The sequence below is a fragment of the Apium graveolens genome, chromosome 7 (assembly GCF_009905375.1).
Source record: "Apium graveolens cultivar Ventura chromosome 7, ASM990537v1, whole genome shotgun sequence".
Classification (NCBI taxonomy): domain Eukaryota; kingdom Viridiplantae; phylum Streptophyta; class Magnoliopsida; order Apiales; family Apiaceae; genus Apium; species Apium graveolens.
In genome coordinates this window covers 157,108,360-157,123,502 of record NC_133653.1, presented here as the reverse complement: position 1 = coordinate 157,123,502, position 15,143 = coordinate 157,108,360, and positions in this window count along the sequence as shown.

The window sequence follows — 15,143 nt, the reverse complement described above, 5'->3', positions numbered from 1 at the left end:
TAGGACTCCAAAGTCCATTCTAATTTAGAGACTTGCCCACCAAGTCTCCTAACTCTAGTCCAATTCATGGACTTTCAATATCTATATAAGGGGTCTCACCCCACAAATTAGAACTACATTTTTGACTTGATCATTGGCTATCAGCAAGGTACGTAGGCATCTTGTTAAGGCAGATTGAGTCACTAGACACAAGAGCAGTCAAATCGAGCCTCGAAGCTCACGAACCCTAGTAGTAAGTACAACAATTAATATACCCTAGTTTTTAATTCATAACATTTGGCGCCGTCTGTGAAAAACATAACAACAACCATGGCGAGAACACAGAGAGGAAACAGCGCCCCTGAAGGAACATCAGCGGGGACGACCCAAACGATTTCGTCAATGGTGGAGATACCTCCGTATTTGACTTATGCCACCGCTCGAGGAGGAGCCCAAGTAGGGGCAACTGAACCTCAGCCACAAGGGACGATTCCCCCGGCTCCTTAAGGGATGAATTCTCGACTTCAACAGCTACATACACCTGTGAATTCTCGACCCATTGGGTATGGGTATTCAACTGTTGTGACCACTAACCCCCCCTTATGAGATGCCCCTTTACCCCGAGATTGGAGGAAGTGGACATGCTAATTAAAGTGAAGCACAAGGGTAGACGCCCTAATATATACATGTTTTGGCTCCTATCCCGGAGGATCAAGAATTTTCTGGTCCTTACACTCAGAGAGACTCTGCATCCTCGAATGATGATATGGCCCCAAGAAGGAGGCGTGCTGGTAAAGAGCTGATGGCTGATGGTAACCAACGTCCTAGGAGCACCCGAGGGACGAATCCCCAAGAAGTGCAGGAGAGAATCAGGGCTCACGAGGTTGAGATTCAAAGGCTAAAGCACGACTTGGAGGTGCACCAGGCCCCCAGACCCCCACTACCTCCAAGGGGGAGAAATCCTCCTCCAATCATAGATATGGATGGTCCGCTACAGAGAAGGATTATTTTTGCAAGGGCTGATCCAAGCAATCTTCTTCCCCTTGGAGATCCTGATGATCCTACTCCACCATTCACTGAAGAAATAAAGAGCGCCCATATCTCAAGGATGTTCAACATGCCCACCATCAAACCTTATGATGGCACCGAAGATCCCGCTAATCATATCAGGACATTCTCTAATGCACTATTGTTGCAGCCCGTGAATGACACTATTAAGTGTCAGGCTTTTCCTCAAACCCTGACGGGAATGGCTCAAAGATGGTATAGCTGTTTACCCCCAAATTCTATTGGGTCCTTCAGAGAACTAAGTCAGGCTTTTATTAAGCAATTCATCTGTGGGAGAGTGCATGAGAAAAGTTCAGCGTCTCTCATGAACATTGTGCAGGGAGCAAATGAATCATTGAGAGACTATCTGAATCATTTCACAAAGGAAGCTTTAAAAGTCCCAGACCTTGATGACAAGGTAGCTATGATAACACTGGAACAGGGAACTAGGGACGAGTTCTTCAAGATGTCCTTGGCCAAGCGCCCCCTGAAAGTATGTTGCAGCTCCAAGATAGGGTCGGGAAATACATCAATGTGGAGGAGAGCATGAGAAAGACAATAGTAAATAACGAGCCCGCTGGAGGCAAGAAGCAAAAAACTGATCTGGAATATATTGCTAAGGACAAGTATCCTAGAACTGAGCAAAACCCTGATTCAACCCCGAAGAAGGGAGGACCTGAGCAAAAGTTCACTGAATATGCTAAGTTGAATGCTCCTGGAAGCCAGATCTTGATGGAAATTAAAAAAGATAGAGATATTTGTTGGCCTAAACCCCTAAAGGCTGATCCTACCAAGTTGGATAATAGTAAATATTGTAGATTTCACAAGGATGTTGGTCATGACACCGATCAGTGCAGATAATTGAAAGATGAAATAGAGTTCCTCATTCGAAAAGGAAGGTTGAGCAAGTACACTGGAGATGGAAGAGATAGGAATAACAATGGGAGAAAAAACTTTGATTATTGTACGAGGAAGCAAGATGATCAGGGGCGAAATCTCCAGCCTAGAGGACCTGTGATAAATGCAATCTTCGGAGAATCGCAACCCCGAGGGCCTGTGATAAATACAAACTTTGGAGGACCAACTGATGCTGGTTTATCCAAGAACTCAAGGAAAGCTTATACTAGAGAAGTTATGCATATTGTTGGGGAAGCCCTAAAGAGAGCTAGGACAGGAGTGACAATGGCATTTGATGATTCTGACTTGGAGGGTGTGAAATTTCCTCACGACGACCCGCTGGTCATAACACCGATAATAGGGAACAACCCGGTGAAGAGGGTTCTTATAGATAATGGTGCCTCGGTGGACATCTTACTCCATTATACCTTTTTAAGGATGGGTTATAATGATTCTCAGTTAATCCCGACCGATATGCCGATATATGGATTCGCAGGAGTGGAGTGCCCCGTGAAAGGGATAATTAAGTTGCCAATGACCATAGGTCAGGAACCAAGGCAAGCAACACAGATGTTGGACTTTATGGTGGTGAAGATTAGTTCAACTTACAACGCGATCATGGAAGAATAGGGATACATGCCTTCAAGGCAGTCCCTTCCTCCTACCATTCAGTGATGAAGTTTCCCACCCGGAATGGGATTGGAGTAGAGAGAGGAGATCAAAAGATGGCAATGAGTTATTATGTGGCCTCTCTTAGGGTAGATGGAGTTGGGGGCAGGTTCTGCCTATTGAAGATCTGGATATCCGTGAGAATGATGAGAAAAGAGGGAAGCCAGCAGAAGACTTGGCCCCGATTCCTTTAGCTCCCGAGGATCCTGAGAAAGTGACTTTCATTGGAACAACACTAAAGGAGCCCCTTAGAGGGAAGTTGGTGAAATTTTTGCAAGAAAATAGTCATGTGTTTGCATGGTCAGCAACTGATATGCCAGTCATAGACCCAGAACTGATCACTCACAAGCTGAATGTGGATCCAAGTTGAAAGACTGTGAAGCAAAAGAAAAGAAGCTTTGCTCCAGAGAGGCAAAAAGCTATCAAACAAGAAGTATAGAAGCTCTTAGAGGCTGGTTTCATTGAAGAGATATAGTTCCCGGAATGGTTAGAAAACCATGTGATGGTAAAGAAGGCTAATAGAAAATGGAGGATGTGTGTGGATTTCACCGATCTGAATGATGCATGCCCTAAGGACTGTTTCCCATTTCCAAGGATAGATACATTGATAGATGCTACTGCTGGTCATGAGATGCTGAGCTTCATAGATGGATCCAGTGGATACAATTAGATCAAGATGTACAAGGATGACATCCCAAAGATATCATTCATTACTGACTTTTGTGTTTTTGTTATCTTGTTATGGCGTTTGGTCTCAAGAATAAATGAGCCACCTATCAAAGGTTGGTAAATAAGATTTTCAAGGATCTTATTGGCAAGACCATGGAAGTTTATGTCGATGACATGTTAGTCAAGAGTCTAGTAAAAACTGACCATATAACCCATTTGAGGGAAGCTTTTGAGGTCCTAAGATACCACAAAATGATGCTAAATCCTGCAAAGTGTGCTTTCAGAGTGGGATCTGGAAAATTTTTGGGACTGATGGTCTCCAAGAGAGGAATCGAGGCCAATCCCGATAAAATAAAGGCAATCTTGGACATGGAGCCACCAAAGACTATCAAAGATGTTCAAAAGCTCACTGGAAGGGTTGCTGTATTGGGGCGGTTCATCTCTAAATCTGGGGACAAGTGCTTGTCGTTCTTCAAATCCTTGAAGAAGGTTAAGGATCTCGTATGGATTGAGGAAAGCCAAAAGGAATTCGAAGAATTAAAGAAATATATGGCCCAGGTCTCGTTGTTGGCCAAGCCAGCTTTGAATGAAGCTTTATACTTGTACTTGGCCATTTCAGAAAATGCCTTGAGCGCTGTATTGGGTAAGGAGGAATTTAAAGTCCAGAAACCCGTATACTATATTAGCAAAATTCTACATGGGGCTGAGTTGAATTATTCAACTATCGAGAAGTTTGCTTTAGATTTGGTAATGGCTTCAAGGAAGCTGCACCCTTACTTTCAGGCTCATAAGATTGAAGTTCTAACAAATCAGCCCTTGAGAAATATTATCCATAGTCCCAAAGCTAGTGGAAGGCTAATTAAGTGGGCAATAGAATTGGGAGAATTTGACATCAAGTACAAGTCACGAACGGCAAAAAAAGCCCAGACATTGGTTGACTTCGTGGTGGAATGTACCATATCCAACCAAAAAGTCGGGGGGGGGGGGGCAGGAAGATACTATACCTCAAGGCACAGAAAGTGATGTTAAGAAGAAGGAATATTGGGTTCTCTATTTTGATGGAGCATTAAAAAAAATTCAATCGGAGCAAGGCTAGTTTTACAAAGCCCAGATGGGTTCTTGATTGAATATGCTATGAAGCTAGACTTCCCAACTATAAACAATGAAGCAGAATATGAAGCTCTGATAGCTGGCCTCGTCCTAGCAGGAACACTGAGAGTCAAGAACTTAAAAGTTTATGGAGACTCGAAGTTAGTCATATCCCAGGTCAAGAGAGAGTTTTAGGCAATGGATGATACAATGGCTAAGTATATCTTCCTAGTAAGGGTTATGATGACTCAATTCGATGAATGTCATGTTGAGCACATCCCAAGGGAGGAAAATGCTAAGGCAGATGCATTGTCAAAATTTGCTTCATCTGAGATAGAGGAAAGTTCAGAAAGTGTATACTTCCGCGTTTTGAAGACACAGAGCATTGATGTTAACCTTGTAGCTCCTATAGGGCCGGGGACGTCATGGATAGATCTCATTAAGGCCCATATTCAAAGTGGTTGGCTGCCAAATGACGTGACTGAAGCATGAAAGTTGGCTGTTCGAGCACTGAGATACTACTTGATCGATGGGATTTTGAACAAAAGATCTTATGTGGTTCCTTACTTAAGATGTCTCAGGCCCGATGAGGCACGCCTGGCTCTTGAAGAAGTACACGAAGGTATATATGTGGGCAGCACCTGGGGGCAGAGCACTGGCTCATAAGATCGCCCGTTTAGGCTTCTATTGGCCAAAGATGATGGTCGATGCCAAAGAGTATGTGAAGAAGTGTGATCATTATCAGAAGCATACACCTGTTGTTCGACAACCCCCCGAGATGTTGACTTCCATCAACTCTCCCATCCCCTTTTCCATGTGGGGAATGGATATACTTAGGCCCTTCCCCATGGCCACGACATAAAGGAAGTTCCAGATTGTAGTCATTGACTATTTTACTAAGTGGATTGAAGTCAAGCCTTTGGCCAAGATCACAAGCAGGTTGTACAATTCCTGTGGGAAAATATCATGTGCCGATATGGAATTCCCCGTATTCTAGTTACCGATAATGGAACACAGTTCAATATTGAGGAATTCAAGAAGTATTGTGAGGAGAATGAGATTAAGTTGCGATTTACCTTCATAGCCCACCCGCAAGCCAATGGGCAAGCAGAAGTGGCAAATCGAATAATCCTGGATGGACTAAAGAAGAGGATCGAGAAGTCGAGGAATAACTGGGTAGATGAAATACTCCTAATACTATGGGCCTATAGAACTACTTGTAGAGTCACAACTAGAGCAACTCCCTTCATGTTAGCATATAGGGCAGAAAAGGTTGTTGCTGTAGAGATATCACATTCATCTTCCAGGGTCCAAACTTTTAATGCTGAGGAAAATGAGGAGGGGCAAAGATCAGCCCTGGATCTAATTGATGAAGTACGAGATGAGGCACATGCAAAGATAATGGAATATCAGAAAAAAGCTTCATTCTACTACAACCTAAGGGTTAAAGAAAGGTTCTTCAAGCATGGTGACTTGGTTCTAAGGAAGATGGAAGCTTCCGGTGTTGGGCAGAAAGGAAAAGTTGCCCCAAATTGGGAAGGACCGTACAAGGTCAAAATCATTTAAGGAAGAGAAACCTACAAGCTGGAGACTATGGATGGTTTTGAAGTCCAAAAAACCTGGCACGCACAGAACCTGAAGGTTTACTATGTATAAAATGATTGAGCACGATTCTCACTTGTCAAGATGACAAGTAGGTTGAAAAGGACCTTGAAGCTTTGCTTGCTTAGGATTTCATGTTTTAGTTTTATAAGGCTACTCTTTAAAGGTTGAGGTTTATTAAGACTTATCTAAGGGATGAATCCCAAGAGTTTATGAAAGTTAGAAAGTTTCCGAAATATGTTTAAAATCCCTATGGCATGATAAGTAAACTAAGTGCATGAGATAAAAGCATAAAATTTGATAAATAAGATAGGTTCAAATAAGCAATACAAAGTCTTGTAAATAAAGATAGTCTCAAAGACAAAGTAAAATAAATAAGCCACGCAGGGCTAGAAAAGCTCAAAGGGGCAGAGGTGCCCTCGACATCCATGTCATCATCTCCGCCACTCTCGCTAGATGTCTCAGTGGTCCCGGAGGAAGAAGAGATATGATCATCTGCAGAAGGACGAGAAGATGACTCGAGAGGAGGAAGAAGTGGGCCCTGAGGGGTACGATCCGAGACGACCACTCGGATATGAAACCTCTGTAGTAAAGCCTCGTCATCAGGGCAGACATAGTCCGCTGGGTTAATATCGGGACAAGCCTCATTCACGGTTCTAAGGGCCGTGTCCCAGCCAGTCCTAAAAAACCCAGGGAACACTGAGTCGTCCCTCACCCCCATAAACTGAGTGAACTCCTCCGAGTCCACATAATTATCGATCACCCTGTCCTTCTCAGCCCTCAGCACGACCAGCTCAGCATTAGATTCTCCAAGCTCCTTCTCCTTACGCTTCAACTTCTTCTCCAAAGAAGCGTACTTCCTTTGCTATTTCCTAAGGGCATTATCAGCCTTGTCTAAGGCCCTCTTCCATGATTCAGCTTGCCTCACAACAGCTTGGAAATAAGTATTAGACTGAAATGAAACTATAAAGCAAAGATATAAGGCAAGTGAACGCTACAAGTAAAAAGGGAGTAAAATTTTAAGAAAGGGTCATACCGAGGCCAAGGACTGAGTACCCATGAGCTTCACCCTCTCCAAGTCTGGGGCAGCCACAATATCAGTGAAGTCCTTGGGGGTCACACCATGGCAGGACCAATTCCATGCATGCTTTGTGGATCCAACCACAGTGTCCCCACGACGGAATCCCCAAAGAGGCTGGAAGGCACTAATGGAAACAGAAGTGGGAGCTGCAACAGACCGAGAACATTTGGGGTTTCAGTTCCCCCAGAAGAAGCCTCCATCATAGGCGCCTTGTGCTTCCTTAAGAGGCTAGGCTCCGTAGCCTTCCCCCGGGTGTCCAATCCCGCCAGCCGAGCCTTCTTCATCCTTGCAGTTTCTTCAACGACAGGCACAATATCCTCATTGATTTCCTTAGCAGCTGCAAAGATAAAAGGAGAAACAAAAATAAGTGGCATCAATAATGCATGAAAGAAAGTAAAAACAAGAAGGGAAGAAAAATACCCTGAGGAGAAACTGAGGAGAGCCTCACTTGGATAAGGGAAAACTCCTCTAATAGATTCCAGCTGGGAGTGGCACCATCATCCCGAATGAGTTCATTATAGGTAATAGTCTCCTCGGGGGTTAGGTGAATGAAGTTGAGGCTACCATCGCTAACCTTCCCGAAGGAAGATCTGAAGAGGGTGCCCCAGTCCCCATTCTCCCACCTTAACCCGACAAAACTACTCCTCTAGTGTTGGTTATTGTCAGGAATGGAAGCACTATTAAATATGTGTTTACACTTGGGCCTTTGTTTAATGTAGACCCAACCACAGATACTCTGAGAACTGTTATAACAATGAAATATTTTCCTAAAAACTACTACTGACAAAGGAAAACCTCCCCTAAGACACGAGACCATAAAGCATAAAATGTTTCTCCAAGCATTTGGAGGAAGCTGACAGGGGTTAATTTGCAAGTCTTCTAGTAAGTCGGGAATGAAATCGTGGAAAGGAAACCTAAGCCCAACATTAAGGGCGTCTGTATAAATGAATAGGGTGTCGATTTCCAGTGGCAAGTACGATCACCACCATCAAACGGAAACCAGCCTAAGAGGGGGACAAACATTATAAAGTGCATTCATTTTATCAAAATCTATATTGTGCCATGTGTTACAATAATCGAATGAATCTAGATGTGCATTAGAAGGGTATTCATCCCCCTAGTGTTAATCATATCTAGTAATGACATGTAAGAAGAGCGGATTTCGATATCGTTACCTCATTTCAAAGCAGAGGCAATCTATACCCTGCTGATCAGCCAGGATACAGTGCAGATCTATATCTCACTATTCAGATCTAGTCGGGAACCAGGCTCTACGGCCTATCTCAAGGATCCGGTTTTGTCCTGGTCCTTAGGATCAAGTAAAACTTAATCCCAAACGTCATTATCCAGTCCATAGAGTAGCAACCGGAACAATCGATATGCCTTGATATATTCTAATTACCAGAATATACTAATGTATATGGGTAACAATTGGAATATGAATAGAGGATTCAAAGGAAAAGGAGAAATCAAGAATCGAAATGAAATATGAACAAGAGAATAGCAATTGTGCATTATTGTTTGTGAATAAGAATCAAAAGAGTGCAAGTGTGATAAGAATTTGAAGAAACATCACTATTCTGAAATTAGAATAGGGGAAAAATTTGCATTCCACGTGATTTACTCCAAATATGTCAGCTTCGTCTATCACCGGCTCAATTCGCTTTGCTGGCCTGGCTTCTATCAAAGAAATAGACTGATTTAGTCATTTCGTATCTCAATCGCGTCTCAAACTGACTTCACGTAGCTCCTATTGTCTACCAATACACGTATTTTTGACTCGTATATTATTTATTAACAAGAAAGACTCGATTAACCACATAATACACATAAGCACATAAGCCACATAATCATTTTTATGTTTAAAATAATTTTTAAAATCAAAATCGACTCGTTGTTCGCTTAACTGATCCTTATCTAACTCGTTTCTATTTTTCGGGATTTATCAGACTCGTCTCTGCACGCGATTCGGCTTACAATTAACTAAATATCAAAGGTTAACTAGTTTATAGAAGAAATTAGGTTTTAATATTATTTTTAATGAAAATAAATCATTTTTCTGAGTCAAAGGGCTTTCATTTCGTTCAAATCGAACGAACGGTCTAATTAATATCAATTAAACAAAGATAAATTAATTTATTATTCAATATAAATAATTATTACTAATTATTAAACCCTAAAATAATTTTTAATTAATTATCTGTGAAAAACAGAATTAAAAATGATTTTTGTATAATTTTTGGAATTGAAATGAATTTATTATGATTTATTGAAAATTATTTGGTTAGTTATCAAAATGATTAATCATTTTAAAATAATTAATAAATAATAATTACTTTAAGAAAATAATTAAATCTGATTTTTAGAAAATATTTCAGAATTATTTATAATATAAATCAATTAATTAAATACTTAATTAATCAATTTATAAAATAAATAAAACTGATTTTATAATTAATAAAAATTAAAATTAATATTAAATTCCATAAACATTTGTTAGAAACCAAACTCTGACAAAATAGGATCAAAACCGGATAATCCAATCGGGTCAAACGGGTCAAAATTTGGGTCGTGAAGAACACGCCGGATTTTGCCCAGAATCCGGCCACCGGAGCAGATTCCGGCATGCCGTTTTCAGGCCAAAATGTCTTAGTTTGGTTCATTTTTCACAGGGTTTCTATTCCAATCAACTTCAGCAATTCATCTCCAGCCAAAACAGACAATAAACATCACGGAATCTTCATCTCCGATCAAAACCGACATCAACTCCGGCCAAATATTGAATTTCTTCATTTGTACATGAAATTGAACGTTCTATAGTGAAAATCGAAGCTAAGAACACATGCAATCAAACCCCTAACATTTCAAGAACCAAATATTCACCAAAATCACGAAGGTATAATTTGAAAATTGAACTTAAATCCTAATAATCGAAAATTACTATCCAGGAATCGTTTGTTCTAAACAACATAAATCGACTGTAAATAACATCAGGAAGCTATACCAATCATCAAAATATACCCTAGAAATTCAAAATAAAAAACGATGCATTAAAACGTGAAATTGATGATAAAAACAGAAATAATAGATCAAAACCTTCGAATTGGATACTCGAACTGTTTGATTTGGTACATAAATCCGATCAAAATCAGAGATTGAATCCTCGACCCGAATTTGTTCTACCCGACCCGGTTGCAAAGAATTTTTTGTATTTTTTTGAATTTTAATTAATTAATTAATAATAATTAGGCTATTTATAGTAGTAAAATTAATACTCCTAATTAAAATTAAGACTCTAATTCTACATCTTTTAAAATTTATTGGCCCCTAATTTTATAATTTTTGAGTATTAAAATTTAATTTATAAATATTTTATATATACAATATATATGCCAAAATTTCCCAAAAATTGTGAATAATGCAAAAATACAAAGCAATAGTATAAATGAAAGTCCTATAATTTTATAAAAATAAAAATATGATTTTTGTGGGGGTTTTAAAACCCAATGGGGCCCGCAAAAGTCATTTTTCGTGAAACGAGAAAATTTGTAAAATGCCTAGATGTTCGGAATAACACAATGGTACAAGCCGTTTGATGAAGAATAAAGCCCATTATTTTATTTGAAATATCAACTATAAAATCATAATTTGGGTCGTATAACTTTTGATATGAAAGCTATATATACAAAATAAAATATCTGAAAAATACCCTGAAAATAACCGGATAATACAGAATGCACGAATCACGTAGCAGTTAGGGGTTTACTACTAAGTACACATAAATAACACATTAACACACATAATTTATTACAAATATGATATAATACAAGCGTAAATTTCCCGGACGTTACATCCTTCCCCCTTAATAGGATTCTGTCCTCGGAATCTCGCTATGAAAACAAATGGGGATATCTCTCTAACATTTCACTCTCAAGTTCCCATGTTGATTCTTCAACCATAGGGTTTCTCCACAAAACTCGCACTAAAGATACAAACTTATTCCTCAATACTCTCTCTTGTCGATCTAGAATTATTACCAGCTGCTCTACAAAAGAAATATCAGGTTGGATATCAATTAGTTCATATTCTACTATATGTCTAGAATCAGGATTATATCGCTTAAGCATGGACACGTGAAACACGTTGTGAATATGTTGTATGTGAGGCGGTAAGGCTAACTCATAAGCAACTTTTCCGAATTTCTTCAAGATTTCAAATAGACCAACATATCGTGGCTTCAATTTACCCTTGTTTCCAAATCTGGTCAATCCTTTCCATGGCGATATTTTGAGTAGCACATGCTCTCCTTCTTGATAGTCCATATCTTTTCTAGCTTGATCTGCGTTGTCGATTCTGCGCTGCATCCAGTCACTTTCGAATAAGTTCTATCTTTTCTTTGGTTTGCTGAATTAATTCTGGACCTAAAATCTTGCGTTCTCTAACTTCATCCCAATACACTGGTGATCAACATTTTCTTCCATATAAATCTTTGTAAGGCGGCATTCCAATGCTTGCATGATAGCTGTTGTTGTAAGAACATTCAACCAATGGTAAGTGCTCATCCCAGCTGCCTTCGAAATCAATCGCACAAACTCGTAACATGCCTTCGATTGTTTGGATAGTTTTTTTACTTTGCCCATCAGTTTGCGGATGATAAGCGGTACTCATATTTAATTTGGTTCCAAGACATTCTTGAAATTGTCTCCAAAATCTTGAATTAAATCGGGGATCTTGATCAGAAATGATAGATATTGGAACTTTATGTCGCATCTTAATTTCCTTGATATATAAGTGCACTAGCTTGTCGAGTGAAAATCTTTCATTAATCGGGGGAAAGTGTGCTGACTTCGTTAGTCTGTCAATGATTACCCATATCGTGTCATGATTTGCTTTGGTTCTTGGAAGTCCTACCACAAAATCCATTACTAGATGTTCCCATTTCCATTCTGGAATATCCAATGGTTGCAGTAATCCACTTGGACGTTGATGTTCCGCTTTAACTCGTTGGCATGTGTAACATTTACTTACCCATTTTGCTATCTCCTTCTTCATATTCGGCCACCAAAAGTTTTCTTTCAGATTGCGGTATATTTTTGTACTTCTCGGATGTATGGAATATTTTGAACTGTGCGCATCTCGTAATATCTCTTCCTTCAGCTCGGTCACATTAGGGATCCAGACTCTTGATGCAAAGCGTAAAATTCCTTCGTTATCCTTCTGGGTTGTGATTTCTTCTCCCATTAAGTTGTCATCTTGACCCATCACTTCTTCTTGACATCGTCGAATCTTTTCTAACAATTCCGGATAGAAAGTCATTTCGTAAATAGCTTCAGTAGATTCATTGGGAACACGAATCTCAATTTCCAACTTGTCAAATTCTTTGGCTAATTCTTTAGATGAAGTTAACAAATTTAATCTTTCTTTTCGGCTCAGTGCATCTGCCACCACGTTTGTTAGGTAATGAATCACACATGGGGGGGGGGGGTGAATGTGTTTTTCTGATTTTAGGCTTTTCTTGAAAGTTAATGGTTGAACAAAGTAAATTAAATCTTGTATAGAAAAGTGTTCATGCAGAATATAAGCTTGCAGAAAATAAAGAACACAGATCTTCAAAACTCACTTAATTTTGTATTAAAATTAATATTTTGATACAAAATTTCTAAGCTCTTTCAAGTTAAATAGCTCAGCTTCTTCTCCAGAGTGTTACAAGAATTTTGATCTAAATTGTTACAACTAACTAGAGGACCAGTGTTAACTTTATATCTAAGTTAACTGCTTGTTTACACAATGGATAATAAACATGCTATTAACTTTTCTAAACTGTCACTTGTCATTTCTATTTATAGAAAAACAAATCTTCCATTTTTGGCTTAGCATATCTTTGGTATCCTGTGTTTACTTTAATCTTCCTCTGTCAATTAATCTTTGCCATTGATCTTGCACACTCTTCAAGCTGCTTTTTATAGACTTGTCAATCCAGCTGTTGGATTGTTTGTTGATTGCTTATCTTGGATGTTGAACTGACTGATCTGCAATTCTGTACTTTGAGACTGTACTTCGAGATCTCCATTTTGAATTAATAGAACACTTGACATCTCGATAAGTACATAGGCTTATCGAGATCTTTAGCACTCCATAATAAGTTTGGCTTGTAGAGGTCTTCAGATTGTCGAGATCTCTACTCTTCATATTTCTCGAATGGATGTAGACTTGTCGATAACTCTGGGTTCTCTAGTGAAGGAATGACTTGTCGATATCTTCTTGAGTTCTCGAGTACCTTTTCTGACTTCTCTACTCCGGGTGGATAAGGCTTATCTGTCGAGTAGATATTGCTCATCCGTCGAGTAGACATTGCTCATCTGTCGAGTAGATATTGCTCATCCGCCGAGTAGATATTGCTGATCCATCGAGTAGACACTGCTCATCCATCGAGTAGAAGTTGCTCATCCATCGAGTAGAAGTTGCTCATCCATCAAGTAGAAGTTGCTCATCTATCGAGTAGATTTTGCTCATCCGTCGGTACTCTCTGGAGTTTGAATGACTTCTTGATAAGCCATTCTGGAGTTCTCGAATGACTTCTCTATAACATTAAATATGTGACTTGTAGAGATCTTGACTTAGAACATTTTTCTCCAAACAGATTTATTCAACTCCAAGCTTCTTCAAAATTTTTCTGAGGCATGATCTTCTTGATCTTCTTCCAGATAGAATCATTAGGCTTGATACTATTTTAGGAAAAAGACTCCAGTCTGCTCTTTTGCATTTTTATAGACTTTAAGTGTTATAAGTACAAAATACAAATTTAGATAACAATACAACTTACTTAGGGTTGACCCCAAGTTTAACTAATTACTGAAAATCGCTGTACATTAATCTTCTACTTAGATCATAGATGTTAATGACATTGTTAGCTCCAGTAATCTTTGACATCATATATTATATATTACAATCTCCCCCAACTTGTTCATTATGAAATTATGCACAAGTTCTGATTGGTTATGTCAAAACTTTAACTAAATGCAGAAACCAATCTTCCCATCAGGTCTTCTTTTGTTGAGTTGCATTTAGATTTATTCAACATCCATTAGTTTTTTTGGCATTTAGATATATATTTTCTCCCCCTTTTTGACATTATCTCCAGGAAGAAGGATCCAGCTAAATGCACATTGTTCAAACTACTGTCATTATCCATTTGGAACACTGTTTGCAGCTTCAAGCTTTATTGAGATTTATGGTGATGAGTTTATCAAATAGAATATAAGTTTTACTTAGATATGCAGAAAAAGTCTGTCAGTGATAACAGTCCTAAGCTCTCTGTTCTTTTGAACAAGTAATCTCACTACTTCTCACTGCACCAGTCTCATGACTTTTGAGAGTCAGAGTTCTCTCACAAGGATTACTAAATCCATACACTCATCTACCTCTCCTTTTGCCAGGAAGGATCCTGCCTCTCCTATTCTCTATTTTTCACTCAATCTTTTTTCTTATTCTCACATGAAAGGCTCAAATGTTGTTTGATCTACAAAAGTAAGAGGTGGCTGAGAAGAGTTTATCTGTGATCATATGATTAGGGGAAATCCATATAGGTCTAATCATACTCATTTCATCAGAAGATTGAGTTCATAAACATCTGTGACTAGGATCACAGTTTGATTCACATATTGCTCTGTGGTTTTGATAGTGTGTTGTCCTCCACTTGTAGTGGGAACCTCCAATTGAATTGGAGGAGATTTGACTGGGTTACTGCCATGTGCACCAGCCTCAAACCCTTGTGTGTCTTGCAACACACTGGCACTTGAATGTGCTATGGCCTCCCCTATGACAGGATCATGGGCAATTGTACTCCTAGCTTCAACTGCAGAGGCAATTTATGTTAGGGTTATGAGGGGAGTTGTTCCTTCATAAGGAACCTCCAATTGAATTGGAGAGGATTTAGATAGCTCCCCCTCAGGAGTACTACCCTTAAACCTTTCAGTCTGTGAGGACTGTTTCGCACATGAAGGTGCATTAGAGATATCCATGGGGTCTTTAGTAAAGACTGATGAACCCCCCATGTTTGTGATGGTGTCATCAAGGTCTATCCCAGCATGTAGCCTCTCACCATCTAACG